Here is a 27,610-nt window from a genome sequence, read left to right on the forward strand (position 1 = left end):
CATTTACACAAAGCTGCAAAATATAAAGAAATGGTGTGTGCGTGTGTGTGTGTGTGTGTGTGTGTGTGTGTGTGTGTGTGTGTGTGTTTTACTAACGCTCCCTCTTATCAGAAAACCCCAGATGGAAGAACAATATGTGCTGGAAAATGACAGTATGTAGCTACAGCATGCCTGCAGATTATTGTCTTTCATCTATACTACAGTGATGTTCAGGATGAAGTTATCAATGCAGGTTGGTATAGTACATACAGATCAAAAGATTTTAAGGGTGTATGTTTGTGTTATGTGCAGCTCAACATGGTAAATCTGTGCTTTTGTTCTGCTTTTGTTGAGCATTGCTTTTACATACAGAGCCTTATACATGCATTTATACCTGTAGAACATTTTGCATTGCGTCAGAATGCAATTAAAAGCAGAAATGTATTTTGGGGGATTTGAGCTAATTGACCTTAGTAGGGTTTTACCTTTATATTTTTTTGATTGTAAAGAAAAATAAGGTGATACATTGTTTTTACTTTTTTTTTTTTTTCAATGAACATTTTTAAAAGTGTGACATGCATTTGTATTCAGTCTCCTTTACTCTAAATAAAAACAATTGGGAGCAGTTGCCTCCAGAAGACTCTAATGGGGGATCTCACTTGTCCTTTCCTTTTCTGCCCATTTCCTGTCTGAAAGTCGATAAAGGCCAAAAATTCTTTAAAAAAGGCAGCTATTTAGTAAATTAAATCCACGTGTGAATTGTAATCTCCGTTCAAATGTATAAAGGTCTGAAAAAGTTTAGAGTTCTGTTATAAAAAAAATATCACAAGCAATAAACGTCTCACAGTGCTGTTCAATTCATAATCCTAAAAAGGACAGATCATGGCACAACTGCAAGTATACCATGACATGGACATCCACCTTAGCTTTACTGGAAACCAATTTAAAAACAACTTAAAACATGGCTTGGGGAATAGGAACATAGAACATGGACAGAGCAACAGACTGAAATGGGTTGACAAACCGAATACAGAGCAGAAACAACAGAAAGATCCAGCGGCAAACAATGAGAACTGATGAGCATAGATACTGAGATGTGATGAGCTGCACGGTCCCCAGGTGAGTACAATCAACAGAATGCACAGCAGGTGGGTGAGAATCTAAGCAGGAAAGTGAAGGAAAGTGACTAACTGAAGTGATACTGGCACTTGGAGGCTCATCAGTAACTGACCAATAAGCAATCGCAATCTGTCCCAAAGTGAAATGCTCCTTACCCGCAGGAGCTAACAGGTCATTTACTTCTGAAAACATTGACAGGATGTCACATTACAAATGCATTATGGTCAGAAGGACTTCATTGAAAGCATGGCTAAATGTTGTCAGTGAGGAAAGTACAATTCAGACACAAATTATCCCAAACATTTAGAGGATTAAATACAGTTTATTAATTTCCTTAAACCTAAAAGGAATTTAGAAAAATCTAAAAGATGGACGAAGGCATGGGGCCAACCTCTTGAGCAGCTGAACACAACAGTGATCATTGGGGAAACCACCACATGTTTGTCTGTATGAAGGTATCTGAAAGCAACTGTTAATAACGTGTGCTTAGTGGCTAAATTAAAGAGCAATGCTTGACAGTACACTGTAATAAAATTTGAAGTCTCTTCAACGTAGAAACGAAAGTTCAAAAGCTGCCTGAAACCTGCATTTAAAGTCAACTTTCAGATTTGCATATTCATTACTTGAGAAAAATTGGGACAATTTACAACCATAAATTAAAGATTGGAAAACACATGAACTTAAGTTCAGTGTCAAAAACTCATTATCATAAGTTGCGTTTACAGGATAAAATAAGAGCACTGAACTTAAGGGAGCTGTGAGGTTTTATAGTTCTTCTGTGTTTTATGTGTTCTGGATATGTTGCAACTTCTGGTTGCATAAGTTGAGACTTTAATCAGTTAACTGGATTTGGATTTTACACAGAGTGTTTTATAGGCAAAGTAAATTAATATTTGCAGCCGTAATACATAATTTCACTGCAAATTATTGCCATGGATAGCTTGGTGGCAGCATGAAAAATATCTGCTCCAGTCTGCAGTAAGTATTTTAGGTTGGGTATTTTAACTTGGGCTTCATTGTAAATTTTTCCATGATTACCTTGAAATAACTTGACTGGCGCAGTGTAGGACTCGTTTGAACAATTTTTTTCCTTATCTTCTTTGCCTTAATGTTGGTACATTTAAGGCAAAAATTGCTCTGTTAACGCAGTGACCTTCACACTTACTGCCATTATAACGTCTTTGTTCTCACGGGGTTAGATCAGCCTGGGGTATACTTCCGCATGGGTGGAGAGTTCCTACTATTGGCATTATGTCAGTTACCATGAATAGGGGTGAACTGAGATACACAGAAAGTATCAAACATAAGAGAAAAAATAAAAAAACAGAGATTTAACGTAAATAATTCAATATGTACAAAGAACTGAACACAAAAAATAAACTAAGAGACCAAACATAAAGAAAGGGGCAAATATGGAAACATAAAACAAACAATAATGAACACAGAGAAATTGACCAAAGTCCAGAAAACATTTGGAAGGACATGGCCTGGTTAGATGAGAACTAATTACAGTTTTGAGTATTACACTCAGAGACTATGGGAGTCAGAAATCTAAACCCAAACATTATCCTAAACACCCCATTCCAACAAAGAAACGTGCTGTTTGCAGCCTCATGCTGTGGGCTGCTTTTCTCCCCCATTGACTGGCATATTGGCACTGTATCGAATTGAATTGTAAATCTTTCCAATCTAAATGTGTTTATGTTATGTTAAAAAATAACAATGGGCAAAGATTCAGTCTCCAGATGTTTAAGGCTAGTAGTGACACAACCCAAAACCCATAGAGCTGGAACTGCAATGAGTGGTTGCTCTACAAAGTACTGACTGAGGCTGGCTGAATACAAATACAGGCCACACTTTTCAGATTTTTTGTTGTATAAAACTTAAATATGTAACCACAATAAAAATGGGATTCAGTAAACAAAAAATCATTTTAACAGAATTAAAGCATTACTAATTGAGAGATTTTTTCATTTGTGTAATCTATTGTGGCCTAATAGGCTTTGTAGTAAACTGTGTCATGTATAGTACATAGACTATGGTGTATGAAGACACAAAATATGGTATATTATGCTAATTTTACAGGGTTCCTTGTCATGTAAAGTTTACCTCTAGTTATAGACAATGCATCTGACTCTGCTGGGGGATCTAATTTCCAGGTGTAGGAGTCTGCTGACATACTTCCCGTTATGGTCTTATTTGAGCTCTTGCTTATTGAGCATCTGTCCGCCCTTTTCTCTTGGGCAGGCCAGGTGTTTTGCAGCCTGGTGTAAAGCCTTCAGTTAATCCAATTTTTCAGAAATCAGGTTTTCCAGCTGGCTCTACTCTCTGTTGTTGCCAGGACTTTGGTCATCATTGCCGGCATCTTGCCTAGCCCCTGGAGGTCTGTTTCACCAGTCCCCTGCCCAGCTACTGGAGAGGTGCCTGTTTGCTTGCATCAACTGCCTGCTGTTGTGCTCCCAGAGGGAGCACTCCCACCCCTTTGTTGGACAGAATTCATCGTCATAGCCGGTCGTGTCAGTTTTGGCTTGGCTTCACAACCACCTTCCAGAACTGTCACATCTGCATGTCCAGGCCTCACATAGATCTCATATTTAGTCACCACTGCCTATTCTGTGCAATATCTCAGCATTTCCAGGTTGCCCTGCTATTATGCCAACCCCTCAAGTTTTACCCTGCTCCAGTTTTCCATCATTTTGAAAAACTCTCAAGAGTCTATAAAGTGATAAGTGATGCAAATTGTGAGCCAAGGATGATTATTTGTGGAAGACTTGAGATTCCATAAACCAAAAGGAAGAGTATTTTGCATAAGTTACTGGAAGGAATACTTAACGACCTTTCTGAAATACCACAGCTTGAAAATTTTAAGTGGTGAAAAGGAAGTTCATTCCCTCACTTTTCTCTTACAAAACTGTTGGTGTGATCAATCAACAATTTCTTCCCAGTTTCCTCTGCAACATAATTTTGTTTGAGCTGAAAACACTTGAAATACCAAGACAAGGGCCATGTGAGCCTTAAGCTGGCTTTCAAAGCTCAGATTCCCTGTATCACCTTATTTAAAGTATTCACTTACATAGCTATTGCACACTTTGAATAAGAGGGACGAAAACATATTAAAATGATATCCATGTTTTACGACAGTTACTAAATTAGAAAGGGTTGGACTACACATCTTCTTTGTTGCACGAATGCACACACACACACACACACTCACACATACCAGTCAATCTCATTTCATTTCATATAGCTGATGTCAGAGTAGGAGCAAAGTGAGGCCACTTTTATTAGCAACCATAAAATGACCAACTTCACATAAACTTCACCTCATTTACGTTACAAATGAAACGTCGACTTTGATTTTAAGTAGTGAAAAAGTAGTTTCAAAGACAGAATATGCTCTTGCTATTGTTCACGTACATTTTTCAACCCTAAAGGGTTGTTTTAACAACTGAGCAAACCAGTTTCTCAGTCTTAAAGTAACACAATGTTTGATCTTTGCAAAGGGTGTACAAACCAATTAATTGATTTAAATTTTACTTATTTTAATTAAATAGTTTTCTTTTTTAGCCATTGGCCAGAGTGTAAGAAGATGTCATGCCATAAAAACACGCTATATTATATGCCACAATAATTCTGATCATTCACAAAATGCTCTACAATCAATCTCAGTATATGACTGTCTGATGTAAACCAAAGTCATGTAAATGTCAGCCATTATTACGGGGCCCTGTTGCAACAGTGTTTGATGATCTTGTTTGGGTGCAATGAAAGCTCTATAAAAGGTTTCCCCGATGTCTTTGTCGGCGCTCCTTTCACAAGTGGACCATTATTGCATTTGCTATAATGCTCCGTTTATATATATATATATATATATATATATATATATATATATATGGTAACACTGTTGCCATGCAGCAAGAAGGTCCAAGTCCTACCCTTGAGGGTTCAAGTCCTACCCTTGCCCTGGGTCTTTCTGCATGGAGTTTGCATGTTCTCCCTGTGCGTGTGTGGGTTCTCTCCAGGTACTCCGGCGTCCTCCCACAGTCCAAAAAACATGACTGTTAGGTTAATTGGCCTCTCTAAATTCTCCTTAGGTGTGTGTGTGCGAGAATTGTTCTTTGTCTCTGTATTTCCCTGCAATAGACTGGCGACCCCTGTCCAGGGTTTACCCAGCCTCTCGCCTATTAACAGCTGGAGATAGACACCAGCACGCCTCGCAACACCACAAAGGATAGACGTGTCAGAAAATGGATGGATGGATGGATAGATGGAGATATATATATATATATATATATATATATATATATATATATATATATATATATATATATATATATAAACTAGATACACGTTTGGAGTTCTATATGTAGATTTAAGGTGGTTTGGGTTGATCTAATGACATATCCAAGCCCAATCTAGTGAATCATCTGGTTGTTTGTCTGGATAATTTATGAATAACTACAAAACCTAGGAAGTATAGGGCCATACAATGTTCAATGATGCTGTACAACTGATACAAAATCCTGCCTTGTTCTCCATTCTTGGAAGGCCAAGGCAGCACCGATGAGTGACAGTTGATCGGGCAGACTTATATTGTTGTTGAATTTTTGTTACATAATTTATATACAGCCGGCAGGCTAAACAAACACAACATAATAGACTTTGGTGCTGGACGACAGAGCTCCAAATATATTTGACTGGCAGACCAGTAGTCACAAACAATGCTAAACTTGCAAGCTTCTGCTGCACTTGATCATCTTCAGTTTGTAAATTCAAATACTAAGATTCCTGAAACATAAACTGAATAATTCTACACTGAGCAGAGAATCCTTAAAACACAATATATAATTCATGAAGCATGTATGTAAATAGATAAGAAGTAAAACAAAAAAAACAAAACAAAAAAAACACCATTTTCAGTTGTATTTTGGCAATCGGGCCATCGGCGCAGCGAATGAAAAGTGGTGGAATTGGGGGATTTGGGGTGGGAGCTAATCTGTAAGATGATTGACACGTTATCTTTCCTAAACCCTCAAAGACATGTCTCTACCAACTCACCAGTACTACTGGAATGCTTCTCGTATATAGCTTGAATATAGAACCTTACCTGAGCCTGGCTCAACTCAGGTCATTAAAGCTGAAAACTGCAAACGCAAAGAGCTTTCCACTCTATGAAACCTTCTGCATCTAAATCTTCTTCCAGTGCCTCCTGACAGCCTTTGCTCCCTGCTGAACCAGTTAAGGAGTGGGAGTGCAGCAATAACATCATGCCATGAAGATCGCTTTTCCCAGGTGGTGATGACACTCATTTACAAACACGTGGAGCTACCATGTGCCACAAGGCGTGACATGCTCGCACATGCTTTAAGAGCGTGCAGAGCCAGATACAAATCTTGCACTTGACAAAGCTGTGTAAACTGTCTGTGACACACACACACACATATGTACACACATACATACACGCACACATATATGCATACATACATACATATATATATATATATATATATATATATATATATATATATATATATATATATATATATACCTCTGTTGATGACATCGGCTACTTTTAGTTGCTGCTCAGCACCTACAAACTGCATACATATGCACCCTAATTTCAGGCAACAGACTACCAGCTACAAACTCCATGAACTATTAAGCAAATATCTCCAGAGTGTACTCCACAGGAAAGAAACTCTATAGTGAAATTATTGCTGAAGTGAATGTGACAGTCTCATGTAGACTATTTAAAATGTCTCTTGTCTCCTCTTTGGGATATGTGGCACGACAATGTTGTTAAAGAAAAAAGATAGATCTTTTTTTTTTTTTTCATTTACTGCTGAATGGCCTCAAAGGTAAAAGGAACATAGACGCAGACATACAGTCAAAATGACTGAAAAATATGAAAAAGGAATCCTGGTATTAAGACGTCTTGACTGAGTGCAATTCATTCAGCTTCAGTGCTGGGGAAAATAGGACACGGATGTTGTTATTTTGCAACAGATACTTAGCCCTCTAAGAAGAAATGTGTTGTGGCATTATCATAAAAGGTGTTAAAAAAATGCTGTTCTTGCACATTACAAATTAAAGTTACAAATGAATATGAATTAGTTTTAGCTTACATTCTACACAGATTATTAAAATGGATAGATCAATGTTTTGTTGTCAACAATTCTTTGCCATACATACCATATTTTGATGATTCAATATATACCAGGGACGTGAAAACAGATTTGCCCCCTTATACTTTTACTCAGTTTTGCTTTTTCACAAGAATCATCATCCAAATTGTAATGTTAAACAAAGATAACCTGAGTAAATGCAACCACATTGAGATTTATTAAGGTGAAAAAGATATTCAAACTAACCTAGCCCCTTTGTGAAAATATAATTGCTCCCCATTTTAAATCATGGTTTTGGGTTTAGTTTCTCTAATAACACAGAGATCTAATTCCTGCCACACCAGAAGAATCAAGAAATCTCTCAACTAGAACTACTTTAGCATATTATGCCCTGAATTGAAATTTATAAGACTTTGGGACTGCAGCGAGCATAATTAGCCATTTTCCAGAAATTGAGAAGAGCTTGATGAACTATGCCCAACAAAATATACAGGTGTTGTGAGATGAAAACTGTAATGCAAAAACTAGTACTGCCCAGAAAGGCCAAACTTGATGATCCTGAAGATTTTAAATATTTAAATGACTGACAAGAGAATGTGGAACTTTTTGGAAAAACTAACACAGTAAAAAAATCCTACTGACACACAGGAAGTTTTTCAGTTGCCCAGTCAAAGCCCATACTTACCGGTAATTTCAACTGAGATGGTGTGGTATGGTTTTAAACAAAGAACAGTGGGATAAGTTCTTCTAAAGTAATTTAATGATTTATTTCCACAGGGCCAGATTAGTTTTATCCCCCCCCCCCTAAATTAAATTAGATAATCAATAACTGTTAACCATAACTGTTTTTTGTATTAAATCAGGACATTGTTGTCTCAGCATGAAATCATTTTGACAAATTATTTTGACAAATATTCTGAATTCAACATTTAACTCTGTAAGGGATTTATATAGACATATTTCCGTTAGAATTGCTCACATGTGTACTCCAACATTAATATATCAATTTTATAGCCTTAAAGAAGATGGAACGAATAGAACTTAAACAACAAAAGTCAATACAAGGTAATCTTTCACAAGAAAAGAGTATGTATTATGCTCAACCTTGGCTGAGCATAGAAAGGATCAGCAGCATTAGCAACAGAGAAAGAACTGTACACATAAATGGCTGTTCATGCTGCCTCTGTCCTATTATAGCATACCTGCCATGGGTTTTAGTGGTAGGAAGGTATCACCTTTCCAAACTGAAAATTGATGCAGTTTCGAGAGGTTTATAATAAAAATCAATTAACTGATGCAATAGCAGGCTAATCATTTTACATCTTTCATCCCAATGCATATGCATCATGCCAAGCTGGGAGGTATCATAAGGGGCAGACTATTTTGAGTTACGTGACAGGACTAGTCATTCACAAAACATGCTTTATTTCCTCACCTTTGGAGTAATGCAAAACATGTTTTTTTTACAATGCTGCACACATGGTGATATAAGAAAGAGTGACAGCAAGTTTAGCTATGAGAAGACTCCCATGATGCATTGCATTTGCTGTAAATAATGCAGACAATGACTCATTGCTAGAGTTCCTTTTGTTGTCTAAGCATCACCGTAGCGAGCTCAGCTGCTAAAAAAGGAAAAAACTGCATATCAAAGAAACAACTTCAGGTTTATCTACTCCTACGCCATTACACTTGCCCGCAGGGTCCGAGCATTACTATGTTACCCCTCCTACTGCATATTGACACCGTTGGTAGATGGTTTTAAACCCCCCCAACCCACCCCAAGGAGACAACCAATCTCCAAAGTGGAGAAGAACGAGTGTAATAAGCATTCAGACCAATCAGATGTAAACAACTGCTCCTGATTTGCTTGTGAAATGATTTCTTGAGTGTGAGTGGTACAAGTGAAAAGGCATGTAAAATGTTAGGTGCATTAGCAGCAAAAAGATGTACAGTCACATGAAAAAATAGCGCAGCCCGTTAATGTTCTACTCTCAACCAAAAATTGTTCTTATATTAAAGCTTAATCTTATTTGTTATTCATCTCTGGAAGGGAAACTGATTTAATTACACCAAGATAACAAAAACAAAACGTGGTTTCACCCATTAAACAAACAATGTTAACAAATATGTATTTTCTAGCTGAAGACAATGTAAGGACACCCTACCCTCATTTACCTTCACTGAGAGACTTCTTGTAGTATCTACCAGTGTCTGACATCAGTATGGGGAAAGTTTGCCTCATTCATTACATTCAAAAGTGAGATGCTGCAGTGATGTTTTGCATTTACAGCCTGTTTTCTGTCAACTTACAGTATCTTGATGCTGAACCATCATCACCGGGAAAGGCAGACTATGCCTCTCACCATTCATTGTGGCTCTGATGCCACAGACAGAGGTTATATAAGGACACAAGTCCACTTGGTTTGACCCTGCTCTTAAGCAGTGCCGGAGAAACCCGCGCTGGCCCTGAAACAAAACTGTTGCTGAAATGCTCGCAAAGTGGGCAGAGTGGAGTAGAGTGCGCCAAACCAAGGTGGCAGAAACGGGGCAAAAAATCAATATTCCAGAAGACCCGGTTTTGGTCAGTATGGTATCTCTGTCAAACTTTACACTGGTCTTCCTGTTGTTCACATTGAGAGCAAAGTTTGCTTGTTTTTTTCCTTGTACACCTCCCATGAAAGTTGAACTTGTGTTGTCCTTTTGATTGTACATATTTGGACTTTTATATCAGCATTAGCAAGAAACATTTCTAAACTGTTTACAAGGTTCATAAGTTGCCACAATCTTGTTTCTGAAAGCCTCAAACAGCTCTGTCACGAGCTTGCATGTCTTTTCCAAGGACTTTGAGGTTGAGCTTCCTCCTGACGCGCTAATCCAAAAATAGAACTTCGGGTGTATCATCTGCAATAATTGGAGATACTGGCAGCTTGCTTGAGCCTGTGTTTTCACTCATATCTGACGTTAATAATAGTGGAGACTTCATCACAACAGTCAGGACTGGGAAAGGATCCAGGAGTGATGCTCTTGGAGAAAGGCACCTCTTCTCACAGCTTTGCTGAAGCAGTAATCTAGCTCCTTTGAGCCTGAAATTTATCAAAAACAAATAAATACAGTTTCAATGGTTTAATCACATCCTTTCTGGTATGTTTCCAAGCAAGCTGCGAGTGTCGCTGCTTCTGAGCTATTAGTCATGGAGCACAATTTCTAAGGAGTGTTTCCAGAGCATTAGAATCACACTCATTGCTAGAGGGATGAGGTACACTTCTTAATTAGATTTCTTTTTCGCCCCGACTATCAGTCCTTGTGGACTGGAAAGAAGCAATTTTACCAAAACATGGGTCAATAGGAAATATAATTTTAATAATAACTATGTGAGCAGGGATGGTTTTTTTTAATGGCCATATTATATGGCCAGTTGCCCAGGGTGTCATCTGAAGGGCAGCAAATCTGTGTCAGATAAACAAAACATATAATTTATCTGTCAGTTGCACCCTGAACAGCTTTTCTGTTACTTTCATTCGTATGGAGTCAATAGGGAGAATGTACCCTCATGTGCTGAATAACCATCCTCTGCTTGATGCTGAGAATAAGGAGACCAGGATTCATCTCTTCTGCAGATCTCAACTGCATTATGTACAGTGTGTAGACCAAAGATCACCAACCTTTTTGAAACTGAGAGCTACTTCATTGGCACTATTTCATACAAAGGGCTTACCTGACTCTTTGAACTAAAGAGTCAGAGCTCACCTTAGCTTCATACAATATAAACATGTTGTAATTCTTTTAAATCTATGTAAATAAAAGTGTGATTAAAAGGGAAGATAAACTGAATAAAATAGCCTTTTAAATGCATCTCACTGGAGGGTTTTGTTATTTTTTGAACAGGCTTGAGGGCACTGCATATGGTCCTGGGGGCTACCTATGGGCACCATGTTGGAGACCCCTAGTATACACTGGAAAAAGGAACTAAAAGTAAGTACATTTATCATGAAGTGAGTATTTATCTTTGATTTGAGCCGGTGAATAAGATGATCTGCCAATGAAATAAGATTTTTGCACTTCAAATAGGAATAAGTCATCTCCGTTGTTTTATTTCAAGTGCAATATATCTAATTATCTTATTTTAGGGGTAAAAATACTCTTTCCATTGGCAGATCATGTTATGCACCGGCTCAAATCAAGAATAAATACTCATTTATTGATAAATTTACTTGCTTTTAGTTCCTTTTTCCAGTGTATACCAGGGGTCTCCAACATGGTGCCCGTAGGTAGCCCCCAGGACCATATGCAGTGCCCTCAAGGACAAATACACACATTTCAAGAAAATTAAGCCTACTTTTGTTCCCTTTTTGCAGTGTAGACAGTAATATAAATACTGTATATAAACAGCAATATGAAGATCTGTGTATTTAATGCATGTGCGTATTTTAAAAGATGCATACTTATAAAATTGGCATGTTTTCTTCTGGTATATCAAATTTTAATGCACACATATCCATTTTTAAACACCATTCTTTGCATGGGGCAACCTGACTCGGTTGTGGTTTTCCCATCAAAAACTGTATGACATAAAACAAACAAAGTTGAAACTTGCATCCTGAGCACAAGCAACGTTGGCTTGTATGTCTCCATTTTCAAAATGTATATAAAGCACATGAAGCATAAATAAATGTTATTCAGGTGCACCAGAGCCCTGTTTCAAGAGACAGTTGTGATCATCAAATGTAGCAGTGTTGTATTCCAGTAATTACTATGTACACGGTGTTTTTTAAATGGAGGCCAGACTTCATTAAGGAGAACAAATTACATTATCCATAACAGCATTAAACCTGATTATCATGTCATAGTTGCAAATATGTTTGTCCATGTTGTTCATAAGTTATGCCTTGTTTTATTCTGAACAGTGATGAGCTCTTTGCTGTCCCTGTGGTTTAAAGGGATCAGGGTAGGGATTGTGTGAATATGTGCAGTCAATCATAAATATACAGAAGACAGTAATCAGAATTCTCTAAAGCTTGAGGGAGCAGGAAAAATTCCTAACAAGGCAGACAAACTAATGGCTACTATAACTAGAGCAAATTCAAGATCATTTTTTAACAAGTCAAAAGGGACATTTTCATTTCAGAAACTTTTTCCAGGAACCAGGATATTTTCATTGGCTGTTTTTCAACCACTTTTTCTTTTTTTAAAAGAGTTTGTATCGGTACACTTTTTGAGTGATTTTTGGAATGATGTTAATTTCAGTTTAGAGTGTAACTGCTGTATCAATAGGCAGACGTTGTTGCTGTAGAAGAACAGAGTATAATCTTGAGTGAAACACCTCATTCAAATTGCCTCTGCTACTAATGTTGTGAAGGTGGAAACATGAAATACATTTAAAATGTGTTGAGTACACCTTTGCAAAGACCCTTCATAAGAAACTGTTGTGATTGAATCATCAGCTATTTTCTTATCTAAAATCATAACTTTTTATTGTTGCAAGGCAGTCTTAAAAATAAGGGGGAGTGGTGGCCTAGTGCTTAGAGCAGCGTGCTTGCACTCCGAGAAGGTTTCAAGTACCCAGTTCAATCCCTGCAGACTGCCACTGTGGGTCCCTGAGCAAGACCATTAGCCCCAGATTGCTCCCCGAGCGCTGTGATAGCCGCCCACTGCTCCCTAAGGGATGGGTTAAATGCAGAAGACAAATTTCATTGGAATGTACAATTGCAATGACAAAGATTTCTTCTTTGTCATTGTCCAGGGGAGATTGAGCGTTCAGGTTTTTTGAAATCTCAGGAGCAAATGTTCTGAGTTTATATAATGGAAACATGACAGAAGATAAAACATCTCACTTCAGTAGAAAATGTCACGCAGAAACATTTAAAACTGTTGTATTTTTTCTGCAAGTTAGTAATAAAGTTATTTGCTGAGATATCTGTTTATTTCTCAAGCAGTGAAAAGTAAGTTTTTACCTGATTTTGGCACCTGATAATCAGAAATGGCATTCTTCTTCTTTAAATAACAAATCTTGTGCCTGACTTTAAAATGTAACTATATTTAAAATTATTTTACAAATTATTTCAGGTAAACGTTATTGTGTTAATTGGGTAATTTAGAACTAAAATTACAAATTCTACTTTAACCTAAAATATTGCCCTTCCGCCATAATGTTTCCCTCACAGAAGAGACTTTAATAAATGTTCACAGTCCGTTCAAATACTCATGCTCCTCTGAGGAGGAGGAGATATAATGTAGATGTAGAATAAATGTTGGTATTTTATTTCAAGTAAAGCTCATAACCTTGAGAATCTCCCAAAGTTTGCTTGTTTCAACATTTTAAAATCAAACATGCTGCCCATGGCTAAACCTTGGGGTAATTTTGGTGTGTCCTTGTTAACAATGACTTTATTTTGAAATTGTAAAACTTTCTTTTGTACTTGTTTTTCTTGGATACCCTTTGAAGGTTTTCTGCTGCACTGTTAGATATGGTGGCTTACTTTATCTCTGCAAACTCATTCCTGCTTTTATTCCTGAAAATACCTGTGTACAATTTCAACATGACTAGTCTCTCTGCAGAAACATCAACTGGGTTCTGCTGGATGTCAGATGCTGTTTATAATGTTTTTCCACGCTTCGTGGTTCGAGGCGTTGGCTTTTTGTTGGATTGAAGTAGAAATATCCGTGCATCACGTTGGACTCTCTGGTGCTCAGATCACTGGTGGCCCAGCATATGGTGTAGCAGTAGATCAGCACTTATTCTACAGAAATGAATAAACTACTGCAGCCTGCCTTCCCCAGAATAGAAAAGAATGGAATGAAAATACCCTTCTTTGTCTCTTAGTGAGGAAATTCAGTTGTACCAGCAGCAAAATGAAAGGCAAATGGAGCACACATATACATGGAGTCGGAGACATTGTCCAACATTATTGTTATTATTGTTCGAGTTCTTCTCTCTCACCATCTGCACTGGGTTGAGGGTGCATCCACGGGAGTTGTGGTCTAGTGGTTAGAGCTGAATACTTGGTCCGGGGAAGGCTGCAAGTTCCCCAGTTTAAATACCACAGACTGCCACTTTGGGTCCCTGAGCAAGACCCTTAGCCTCAAAATGTTCTCTGGGTACCACACAGTGGCAGCAGACTGCTCCCTAAGGGATGGGTTACATGCAGATGACAAATTTTATTACACTGTACAAAGTTGCAATGCCAAATAAAGACGGTTATTAAGATGCTCATCAGGACAGAGGACAGAGCTGGCCTTCTTGAGTTGATTTAAACACTTCCTCTCATCTGTAGATTAACTGCTTCTCCAACAAACAACATTAAGATGGAAGATGTATAATGCCACCACAGTGTCAAAAAAGGTCCTCAGCAATGCCCCTGGCAAGAAAAGACCTTACTTTCCTCAGCTGGTTGAGTCTGCTCTCGCCTCTCCTGTAAAGACCATCAGTGTTGTGACTTCAGTCCAGTTTAATGTCTCTACTTATTTTTCAATGGTTGGTTGCTGCTCGCATAGCTTTTTGGATGAATCTGTTGGCAAGTATGTTGTTTAGCAAGAGTCCAAGAAACTTACATTTGTTCATGACTTGGTAAAGAAAATGTTCAAGAGAATGATATGGGTCTCAGATCTGTATAGCATAAGGTTGTGGAAGAGGCACATCCTGTGCTTCCCTTGTGAATATTTTGTCAAGATCTCATCTGTTTAGACTTAGACTTAGACTTAAACAGCTTTATCTGTCATTTTGTATGCACAGAGTGCGTACAGAACGAAATTTCGTTTGCATACAGCTTGAAAATTACAGTGAATTGCAGTAGATTACAGGGTAAAGTAAATTACAGGATAAAATAACAGGATAAATAAATTTAATCAATCTCCCTATCTGTTACCATTGAGCCAACGTATAGAAATTAACACTGAATTATGTCCTAATTAAATAAATGAAATATAACAAACATTTCAGGTAAAGATGTACATCTTGTAACTGTAGTATGGTATTGGTTCTAAATTGTAATTCAAAAGAAACTATTTAATCCAGGGGTGTCAAACTTCATTCCTCAAAGGGCTGGTGTCCTGCACTTTAAACTGTCTCTGGCCCTACACACCTGAATCAAATCCCTGAATTGTCTCAGCATCCAGTGAAGTCCTTCAGAGTACTGCAAATTACCCAATCTTACCAAAGGGTGTTAAATCAGATATACCTCTAAAAATTGCAGGACACCGGGCCTTGAGGACTGGGGTTTGACACGTTTGAATGTTTCATGTGACATCAGAGTTATTTCACATGCCACAATGATGAGCATAAAACCGCAAAGCAATACTGCACGTGTTTAAATAGATGCAGTAAATTTCTTAAGATTAACAGTTATTTGCTTATGTCATTAAGTGTAAGAACAAAACTGCCTCAGTGAAAAATGTTATTCTGTTGAGGTAGAGTGTACCAAATGAAAACTAGGGCAACTCAGAAAGCACATTCATATGATTTTGTCAAACAACAAAGGGTCACAGAAGAGTCATTCCTTCCCTGACAATGCAGCACATGTGTTTCACTACAGTGCTGGCCTGGTAGTGCATCCAAATTCACAAGATAAAAGCAGTTCCTGTATTATTTATATAAAAAACTATTTATAGCATTTAAATTTACTTAGCCAGTCATAAGAAACAAAAAATGATAAAGGAAGGAAACACATATAGCAATCTGGAGGGTTAATGTCTCTAACCTAGTTCTAGCAGACTACATCTGTAAATCTTGCCTGTGCAAATTCTCAGTTATCCGGGTCATCGCAACAGCAAACAGGCTTAAATAGGGGCAACCGAACATCCGAACAGTTCTTTCTGAACAGTTCTTTCTGAAAACGTTTTGACACACCTATTCAAGAGTCTTTGTCAATTCTGGAGGTTCAAACTTGAATAGTAGTGCAGTTGGTGCACTACTATTTAAAGGAAATGAAGGCCCATCCTCCTAGGCGCATTCTATGTCAGATGCAAATCAGTGACCCACCCATCACTGTCCTGGGTCATTAGACGCTATTGCTTGGTGTGAGTGGAGTACTTGGTCACCTGAATCATGACGACACTGCTGATGTAATCTCTTTGGATGATTCAGGTGACCAAGTACTCCACTCACACCAAGCTATAGCTTCCAAAGATTTCTAGGGCTTCACCTCAAACAACATAGAAAAAAAATAGAGAGAGTATCAGTGTGATTACTAATTAAGTGGGTGATAAAGTTATCATATAGAAAAAAAAACAGAACAAGTTAAGACCTGTATCTGTTATGTGCAAGTGACAGAGCGCATGAAAACACAGGCTCGGGAAGCAGCCAGAAGGATGTACTACGAAGTAGGATTAACAGCTTAGCAAGCTCTGTTGGGCTAAAAGTGAATGTTTCAGTGCCCTGAAGTTGGCTCCATTTAAACCCGGTAACATAAGCTGAACTCATCACCTGCTCTAGAGAAGTTTATGTGCTGAGTATCAGATTACATAAAATGTAAGAAGAGCGAGAGTTTCTGATATCCCAGGCATAAACATCTAACAGTCTTTATTAGTTTGTCTAACTGAACTGAACTCATTTTAAGGTGTTTTTTGCACTTCAATGAAACATTTTCAATCAGTGAAGCTATCCAGATTGGATAATGTATCAATTGTAACTTAAAAACAGAGTTCTATAGTCTTGAATAATATTAATGTATCACATTCTTAGTGTCTCTCAAGTTTGAATTAAAATGGAAAAAATTTTGTCATTATTGTAGTTATTTTGTAGTATTTTTTAGTATCTAAGAAATCATAACATGTTGACAGCTTTTGGCTATACAATATCAATCCTATAGGGTTTATCACTTTATCCAGATGCACACTCATACAGTGGATCTCAAAAGTGCCCGCATCCCTTTTAATTTGGTAGGTTTCATTAGACAGGAAGAGTTAATTTTTTTTTTTTTTCAAATCACTCAAATCTGATATGATATGAATGTGCTTTCTGAGTTGCCCTAGTTTTCATTTGGTACACTCTACCTCATGTGCAGTTAAACTGAAAAACACAAATCTATTTAGGGGGATATTACTTATTTGCATAAATGTGCAGAACATAATAAAATACTTTGTATTTTTCACTTTATGAACCCACTTTAACATGTTCTTCCTGGATTTAGAATTGACAATAACTGTGGTAAATCTCTGAAACCTAAAATCCACTTAAGCTATATCATAAGGTAAAAAAAGCATTACAAAATCAATATGTGTTTTTAAGATAGACTTGGTTCTCAAAAAAAATAAACATGTTAAAAGTGACCTATTATTAAAAAAATCCCTTTTTGAAAGTATTTTTATTTAAATTTCCTCTTCCACAACTTTTAGAAACAATCCAAGAACTAAAACAATCCCAGCAGTTTTTGGCAAAAAGTAAATATTTTCTTGGTGTCTGGAAAACAAGGCATTTCAAAAACCTCCTGATTACCTCCACAACTTTTGTACACTGCCCCACACCTAGAAACCCCACTCAAGCCAAGACCAGCCCTTCGCCTTACAATGAAGTTATAATTATTGTTGAAATAAATACTGTAAGGGTTAAAAACGATATGTAAGGGTTAAAGGAGTTTTCAGTATGTTTTGGGTTCCCACAGCAGAGGTAATATAAGGACATCTGGACTTTAGTTGAACTTGGCTAATAAAACCTTGGCCCTGTATTTCGAAACAATAGAGACATTCCTGATGATTGTGATTAATGTTTGGTTTATTCCTGTTTTTCACAGTATGAATTTTTAGATAAATAGGTTCCTAGAAATGGAAGAACACAGCTGTGGGATATGTGACTCAAGGATCTTTCCAAAACACACACACACCTACCGTTTCACACACACACACAGATCAAGGCCTTTAAAGAGGGAGTCAGATATACGAGAGGCAGGACTGGTGCTGACAGAAGCTCTGAATGTATGTGAATAAAGTCCTCCTGGCATCATATAGAAGCCGCTTCGTCTCGTCTCATCCTTTGTCCTGAGTCTTCTTTTTAAAGAGTTAAATCCTCTCCCACATCATACCGTACACATCTTAACAATGGAATTAATAGATGCTGAAGAAAGGTGCATAAAATTCTCCTACACTTTACAGCTGAAAATACATTCTAGCGTTTTTAGCATCTTATTTTTTCTCAAATTCTTCCAACCTAAGAGAGCCAAAATCCCTCCTAAGTATCCTAAAGAAACCAACACTTTATAAAAACAAAAATTACAGACATGTTTCTAGGCAGTTGAGAAGATATAACGGGATAGTTGTAGCGAATTAAATTGTTTGTGCAAACAATTTAATATTCATGTTTTATATACCCAATAGATCTATCCTTAATCTTTAAAGGAAGCTTTAAAGATTTTTCATTCAAAGTGTATGTTCCTTATGTTATAGATGGATATTGACAATGTTAGCCGTAGCAAACAGGCTTAAATTGGTGGCAACCGTACTTTCACTCAGTTCTTTCTGAAAACGTTTCGACACCTACAGTATACAGGAGTCTTTGCGAATTCTGGTGGCTCACACTTAGGAAATAGAGGCCCTTGCTCCTAGGCGCATTCTAAGTCAAATGCAAATCAATGACCCACCTGTCACTGTTCTGGGTCATTAGAAGCTACAGCTTGGTGTGAGTGGAGTACTTGGTCACCTGAATCATTGCTGATGCAATTTTCTTAGGAATGTGTTGGAGGAAAGAGCTGAAAACACTGGGGATTTGGAAGTGCACTCCTCGTTTGCAATGACACTGATAACTGAGAATTTCCACATGCATAATGTTAACCTCTACCATATACTTATCATAAGAGACATGATTGTAAACTCTGTATTTCTTTAGGATGTAGGAAGAATTGCTGTTGCCTTATTTGGAATGAGTTTCTGTTTTTACCATGTATGCATGTAGCTGCAGGCCATATCCTTTGAGGAAACCAGTTAAAAACCAGATACTAAGCTGTGTCCGGATAAACAGATAAGGTTGACACGTAAAATGAAACGTCCTGACAGGATGAAGCTTAGGGTTAAAAAAGAGATGGAGTCTGATGTTCATTGCCACACTCTTTGCCAGCTTTCCTAAAGACAGCTTAGCTACGGTCCAGCGCTGAGGGTAAACTGATTCTGTATTATTCACATTGTGTACTTATTTTGTTGCCATTATTTTGACCTGTTGTAAAATAAATATTATTAACCTTAACCTTCCTTCATTTGCATTATTTGTAGAGCTGATTCCTCTCGAACAAGAAAACCTGGGCAATAATATGGTGCCTTGACCCGGATTTGAGGAACGGGAAGTGGATTTGAAGAGGGCAACTGCGATTAGGGTGAATTTGGGGTTGGTCTTCATAGGGATCAACGTGCAATTTCAAGGTAAGCAGAGACCTTTTTCTAAAATTTCTGCTGATGCCTGATTATAGTTCAGGAGTCAAATTCCTGCCAAGTTAACTCTAAATGGCATGATCTGTGAGTTTATTTAATGGTATAAATACAGAAAAACAGTTGCCTTAGTTTTTAAGATTTTCTTAAGAGCCAGATCGATAGTCTGCGCATGTTGTAAGGAAAAGATTGGGGCAAAAGTCGGGCAAACAATCCTGTTGTGTGAACCAGCCTTAAGACGGCTATGTTAGAGGATTGTTTTAATATGCCAGCACATTTTCCAGTGCCATTGAAATGAGATACACAACAGTGTGATTGGAGTTATAGCAATTTCTAAATTGCTCAAAAAACATTTTGCTTCCAAACCATCATCAGTTTGTTGTTGTTGCAGTTTAAATCTGCAACTTGGCTTGTGGTAAATTGGAAGTTGGTCTTATGGCTTCTTTCAACATACCCTTACTTTTTGCCACTCTTCCATGAAGGTCAGTTTATAGATTTGCAAAGTACATGGAATTGCTGGTAGTGTTCACATATTCTCCCACCTGAGCTGTGGGTCTCCAGCTCCTCCAGAGTTACCTGGGGTGTTAGCTGCTTCTTGAAATAATACTCTCTTTTGGTTGTTTAGGACTGGACAACAAATTCCAGAAGACTTTTTAAATATGTTTTTTTTCTCAAATTTGAGAGTTTTGATGGCCTGCAAACTTCAGGAGTTTTACAGACAAGTCTGGTGAAGAGCTGTCATTTGTGTAAAGAAAGCAGAGGAATGGGGAAAGAACACACCCTTTGGGAGAGCCAGAGCTGATGGTTCTTGTGTGGGAGAAGTTGCTGTCTAAACTATTCAGGAGTTTTCCAGGAGGAAAAGGGTGATACACTGACAGATGGAGGCTGGTACTGTGAGCTTGGTGAGCTTCTGGTGGATGTTGTCTGGGTTCGTGGTGTTGAAGGCCAAGCTGAAGTCCACAGACAGAATCCCAGCTTACATTGTTGTGTGATCAAGGTGGAGCAGGATGATGTGTGTAGTCCTAGGTTGACTGCATCCAGCAGTAGGCCTGTGATGTCTTTCATATGATCTATCTATATCCACACACACACACACACACACACGTGTGTGTGTGTGTGTGTGTGTGTGTGTGTGTGTGTGTGTGTGTAAATAAATAAATATGCTTTTTTCAATCTAATATTTTTTCAAGCTTATCTGCGTTGGATTTTTGTAAATATAAAAATCAAGATTTAAATACTGATTATATCCTATAGTACATTATCAGTAAAGTTAATTATTTGTGAATCAATAGAAAGTGGAACATAATATAAGAACTAAACACTGTTTACTCAAAAAAGCTGAGGCATAAAAATAGCAGGATTTTAGAGACATTATAAGCTTATCTTTAGTCTGAGTCTGAGGTATTTTTATATCCTTTTGTCATCGTAAAATGTATTAAGGATTAGGTGTTGTGAAATACATTTGAAACCCTGCTTCTTTGCTGCTTGCTCAATAAAGGATGACTGGCACATAAATTCTCTGAAAACAAGCTTTGATCAAGGCTCTTTTGTTTTTGAATTCCTGTGTGTCCAATTGTGTCCAGCAAAAATACACTTGGATAAGAGGCCTAAATCCCCAGAACTTTTCAACACTCGCATGCCACCATGGACACCATTAGCTGTCAATTGCTGTAACTAATTTGCCAACTTCATTTCATGCATCATGCTAAATTATGAAGCCACATCGGTAATAACCATTATTCTCTGTAATGACCATGAGAATAGCTGCTGTGGAAGTTGAGGGAAAAAAATGAGTTGGTAATTTCTCATTTGGCGATGGGTGGTATCAGTGCTTCTACACTATGGGAGGAGAGGCAACCATGGGCGGTGTGAGTCGCTATTGAATTCAAGTCACCTATTGCAAGGCCATCTTTTTGCTGCAGTCAAGGAGGAAAAAAAGGACTTTTGTCATGGCCATGTGGTTTCTGTGAGTACCTTTGTGAATGGGGAAAAAGGATTCATTTTAAAATAAAGCTAAAATATAATATTCAGCTGTAGGAATGGGGCATGGTTATTGTGTCAAATATTATATATATATTTTTCTATTTTACTCTTTATAGAGTGGCACAAGTATAACATTTAGTTAAGTAGTCAGACTGCCCGTTTGGTTAGCTATGTAGACATGTTGTAGCTTGCCAAATTAACTTTTAAGACAGTGGTACGTTTAAGGTAGTATACATCACTGTATATATTTCTTTAACAAATGCACACTGATATTAAGAAACAGCTGAATTATATATTATGGATTACCACAGCAGGTTTTGACAAAATACAAAGTGTTTAAAAAAGAAGTTTGAAAAACACATTCAGCTTCGTAAGTATTTGGGTCAATGACCTTATAAGATGCTCAAGAATCTAGCAGATCAGCTTGAGTAAATACTAAGGTTGGAGAAGCTACTTTTGAAAGCTTTCAACAGATTATGAAGAATTTGAGTTCCATTCCAGTCTGCCATGATCCTCACAAACAGCTTTTCTTTATGTCATTGATCCCAACTATTCGTGAGGCATTGCTCTCACAAATCTTTCAAACATTTTACAGCTTCCTCAAAGACTGATAAATGGACTTCATTTATATAGTGCTTTTGAAGTAACACAAACCCCTAGAAGCACTTTACACAAGGGCCACATTCGTCCATTCTCTCACCAATACACATATTGTTTGGGAACTTGGGGTTAAGTACCATGCCCAGGGGCATAACAACATGTAACAGGCGGACATTGGAGTAAAACTCACAAATTTCAGATTGCAAGATGACTACTCTTCCAGATGACTACTTTCTGGACTGTGCCCCAGAATATGAGTAAACATGTTTAAGAGATTAATTTAATTTAAGACATACGAATAGTTCAACTTATATGGTTATTATTAGTTCTTAGTTCAGCTGTTTGGGGTTTGATTCCCAACCTTTAGAGATTTGAAGCATGTCTTCTATCTTTCTCTCCTTCCTCATCTCCTATATGTTTACTATGATGAAAGGACATAACTTACAAGTAAAGGGGAAAAAAATGACAAGAAAAACTACAATGGTTATAAACAAAAGAAGCCAGATCACTTGCGTTATGCCTTATATGATATGTCACCAGAGGCATGTGCATAAACAGGCTTGTTTGCACATTAATTTTTAATTTAAAAAAAAACCCAGTTACAACAAAAGCTAAACAAAAAACAGACAATGCCATGTTCTTCTATAGCTCAAAAATTGTAAAGTGGGACTTTTAGCTCCAAAAAAGTGCCAATTGGTGTGATTTTTAGTTCACGTACAATAACAGTCTGTGTACTTGCAACTGGAAATATTGCCAAATAGCTAAATTTGTGTGGTAAGCTTACTTCAGCTACATCTACTTCAGTTAGGAGTAGTCAACCTCAAGATGGGATCAAATCACACATGCCGTGCTGCATGTCTTCCCTGTGTACGCATGGAGTCTTTCCAGGTACTCCAGCTTACTCCCACAGTCCAAAAAACAAAAACAAAACATATTTTAGGTTAATTTGTCTCTACATTGCTCCTAGGAGTGAGTGTGTGTGCATGATTGTATGTCCTGTGTGCCTCTATTTTTCTTTTTAATGATCTTACGACCTGTCAAGGTTGTACCCTGCCTCTTGCCCAATGACTACAGGTGAAAGGCAACCAGCATCCCTCCGAGCATTGGATCAGCCAGTCTAAAGAAAATCAGCGAAATGATTAGTCTAACTACACTAATAATAAAAGTTTAAGTGAAAAAAGCTCCATGTTCTTTTTTCAAAATCCATAAATTCATATTATTGTTCTTATATTTCAGAGGCCATGGTTTAGGATTTTATAAACAAACAAAAAAATCCTAGTGGCTATATGAGACACAGTATGTTGATCAGAGAAAAAAAAGTCTGCTTTTTTTACTTCCAATTATCATTGCAAATTCCAGCTCCTCACAGTGAGGACACCATCTCTGTACTGCACCTGTATTTTAATATGCAGTTGGATCAAGCAAAAATTGACTAAGTGCTTGGAAGGAATTGTAAATGAAACAGCAGCAGAAGGTCCACCGGAGGTGGGGTAATTTGATTTATCTTTTATTATTTTCCCATCTCCTGGTGTTACCGTGGTTTTCTCTTTTGAAATGGAAAATGTGATAAATATTGATGTCCATTGCAGGAAACGCAGCCATCTAGGTGTGAGATGCATGTCCTGGGCAATCTATAGCACTTTCCTCCTCCCCTCTGAGGGAACCTGAACGTGTGTGTTTGTAAACTGACCCCCCACCTGCCAAGAGCCTGGGCATCAGATAAGGTTTGGTTATCTAAAAAGCTCTTCCTGAGCTGTATTATAACGAAACACACGCGCACGTGCATAAACACACACACTTCCTCCCACCCACTCCCCTTCTCTTATCTCATGTCAATCTGTCTTTCCAAAATTATTGATCCTTTCGTTCTCTTGCTTCCATTACTACTTTTAGAAAGTATGATTTCTCTCTTTTCTTCTGACAATCCAGCTCATAAAAAACAGAGGGGAAGATAAACATAGACAAAGACAGCTGCAAAGATAAAAACATAAATGATCCAAGTCAAATTGGGTCTATCAACTTTACCTAGCTAGTAAAATGTAAATAAAAGGTCTGCAAATGTTCTGTATTGCATTCAAAAGTAAGTTTAACTTAAAAAAAGAAATGTCAAAAAATCATGAAACAGATGCTTTGTGATGGATTTGGAAGTTGAAGCTGCTCTCTAAGGAATCGGTCAGAGATATGGATTCTGCTTCCCAACTCTATGCAACATTGCCTCTCCAAAAATGTCTGCCAGAAAGAGTTAGTCCAACTTTGTTGCATCAAACACAAACATTGTGCAGAAATAAACTCTCCACGGTTTCATACAGATGGAAATAGCACCCACTCCTTGCTGCATTTAGCTCTGCACGCCCACCTATCTGAAGCTATGTACTCATTAAAATAAAGCAGCTCCCCCGCCTGCGCCCACAAAGCTATAACTGTTCCAAGTCACAGAGGTAGAGCATTGCAAAGTTGTCCGGAATGGGATCTGAAAACACCAAAAGATCAATATGCAAAGCATTGAGCCTCTGGCAGCATAAGCAATACTGTCCCTATTGGAGGACAGTTATGTCTCCCTGCTCTTTTCCTGACTCTTCTCTCTGGCCAAAGCAAGCCCAGGTGCACAGTTCTCCCCTTGATCCGTGTCCCACTTGAAATGCCCAGCTTAGCTCGGTTTGATTGCTCCCCAGCCATATAAAGTGTGTGCTGCATTCACCTGTCAATTTGTTATGACAAGTGAATTGGGTGGGAGGTGCAAGAGAAGCAGGCAGACAAGGGATAGAGATAGCCTTACCCAAAGCTGTAATGAAGGAAATCCAGAGATTGCTTGTTTCCATTCACAGTGGCTGCTCATTAAATCCAATATGCTGGAGGAAGGATTGAAGATGCCATCTAGATACTGCCCCAAGAGGAGGAAAATGAGAATCTCTAATGGAACGATGTTGCAGTGGTGTTAAGAAAAGTGGTAAGTATGCATAAGGATGGGGATCTGATATCCAGTCCACAGTCGTTTCCCGTCAGTGGTGAAGCCACACATGTACACACTCTTGACACATGCGATCCGTGCAGAAAACATGCAGGGAGGGTGTATCCAGGCTGAAAGACTAAGGGGGAGAAGGAAAAGAGGGATGAAGACCGGCAGGGAAAAAAGAGACACAGAGGAGAAGGCAGCTGATCCGGAGAAGAGCTAGGTGGAGGGAGGAGGAGGAGGAGGAGGAGCTGCAGCGTGTGATGAGAGATTGGGAGAAGGGAGGGAGAGTCTCTCTTTTCCATCTTGTTTTTAGTCCATCTTACTGGAAGTGTGGAAAACTAACAGGAGAGCTGACTTAAATATTTTGTCCTATCTCTAAGTGGAGGTACTGTGATGAAAAATCTAAATATGAGGGCTAAAGGGAAATCATTACCCCAGGATGATGTTCAGGGTATATACATTTATCATAGCATAAAGCTGGATGGATGGATCAAGATGTCTGAAACAAAAGGCTGGGGATATCCAATCAACGAGAAACATTTAGCATCCTACAGCTACTTGCTAAATCTTTCTTGACCCTTGACTAAAGATGGAACTAGAACTACAAGTTCCATCTTTAGTTAAGGGTCCATGCAAAAAAAAAAAAAAATCCTACCTTCCTAACAGATTAACCTTTTAATTTGGCCCTGTTTTCTGTCATGGGAATGTAGGGGGGAAGAAAACTACCCTCATTCCTGAAATGGTTCCTTGGGTGAAAATGCAAAACTGATTCTAAGTAAACACCCAGGTGACACATTAGTTGGTCTGGTCGAAACCCTGCAAAGGAACAGACTATTAGGTTAATCTGGAAAGATAGCCAGGTTAAAATCTAAGTGCTTTAAATATAATAACTAATCTGATGAATCCATTTAATCTTTCATAGACTCTGATACAAAATGTAATGTTTTCTAGCGCTTGTCTTCTCTAAATGTATTTTTTTTTAAATACTGTATATATTTCACTCTTGACTCCAACAATGATACATTTTCCAAGTTTTTCCAAACTACCATATGCATTGCAGATAATTTACGCCAACACATCCTTTGAAAAGTGCAACTTGTATTTATTTGCTGAAATGACTCATCCATATAAATCCAATGATGATTCATGCTCCTAACCAGTATTTGATTTTAGGCAACTTTTAAAAGTATGGGTGGCATAAGCGCCCAGGACACCCCACTGTGAAGAGTTTACAGACAGGATTAAGAATCTGCGGTAGTTCGATGGGCGGCTGGTGGGTAGGACTCTCAGGATATCTTTCTCCTCACTGAAGCCATGCTTGTCAGTCAGAGAGATTCAGTGGTTGAGGCCTATGGTTGACCTAACAGGATGAATGCAACTGTCTTTTTATGCCAGAACATGTCAGAAGCTGATTAACACACCATGCAAAGATTTATTCTACCAGCCAAGAAAAAATGCCCAGGTTGAGGGATGTGATCGTGGCAGTCTGTTTGTCTGTGACAAGCAGATTTTATGAAAATATGGAGAGAGAAGAACATACGAAGAAGCTTTTTTCATGCAGCTGAGATAAGATTTGGTGCATGTGGGTGTGATCCAATTAAAGTTGGACTCACTATTGCATCAGTTGAATCTTGTTTTATTTCCCCAGTAAACACACATAATTACTGCTATAACAATAAATTCAGCTTTCAAGATGAGAAAAAATTCACCTAAGAATCCATTTTCAGTAATTTCCCTCTGGGATTATTAAAGTATTTCTGATTCTGATTTTCTTTGTTTTAACTAATGTAGTACAGATTTCACAGATTACATGCTGAGCTTTAGGGATACTAAAAGACCAGTGAAGGTCTGACTGATCTAAAGCCCTATTCGCATGGGATTAGTTTTACCTTGTATGTAATAAATAAATTACCCCTCTACTTCAGGTTTTTATATGTGGCGCATTCGCACAGGATAATCAAAGCCTGAGATTTGCAGAAATTTACGGACATCTCTGCTGCTTATTGCACATGTGAGCAGCTGTGTAATAGCAGCAGTGCAGCCCTCTACCTGTCTATTGCACTGTGCAATAAGAGCTAGACCTTGCACGGTTGTTGCATTTTTACAGACAACGAGAGCTAGTTAACATCTGTCCCCCCCCGACAGTTTTACAAACTGGAAAAGTTGTGGTGGGTAGAAATTCAACACTAAATGCAAGCATTTATACAGTATAGAAATAGGCTCTGTATTACTGTGTGGCGGGTTGCTTACCAGCCTTATTTTCTGAAATGGTTTTGCTGGCTCAGGACCCAGGATTTTCTCAACACTCCAATGCAGTCTCCATTCTTCACCAAACGCAAATAAAAATTTGGCCAGGAAACAAAAAAACTGCCTATTCATGTATCGGATCCCGCCTATTTCTGTCCAAATCACAGAGATACATATTTGCATTGGATTAGTATTATCACAGGACCTCAGAGAGCAAAATAATTGTAGGTAATTTGCAGGGAAATTTTTACTTTACAAA

At 38.0% G+C, this 27,610-nt stretch overlaps 1 protein-coding gene across 1 annotated transcript in view; it reads right to left on the minus strand.

The window, feature by feature from the left end:
• The window catches only part of lingo1a (leucine rich repeat and Ig domain containing 1a), a 196,927-nt gene extending 171,619 nt beyond the window's left edge, over positions 1 to 25,308 (minus strand). The window contains exon 1 of the mRNA XM_036147314.1: positions 24,928 to 25,308. The gene's annotated coding sequence lies outside the window, so the exon portion shown is untranslated. The remainder of the gene's footprint in view (positions 1 to 24,927) is intronic.
• Between the last annotated feature and the right edge of the window lie 2,302 nt (positions 25,309 to 27,610).

The sequence above is a fragment of the Fundulus heteroclitus genome, chromosome 2, assembly GCF_011125445.2.
Source record: "Fundulus heteroclitus isolate FHET01 chromosome 2, MU-UCD_Fhet_4.1, whole genome shotgun sequence".
Lineage (NCBI taxonomy): Eukaryota > Metazoa > Chordata > Actinopteri > Cyprinodontiformes > Fundulidae > Fundulus > Fundulus heteroclitus.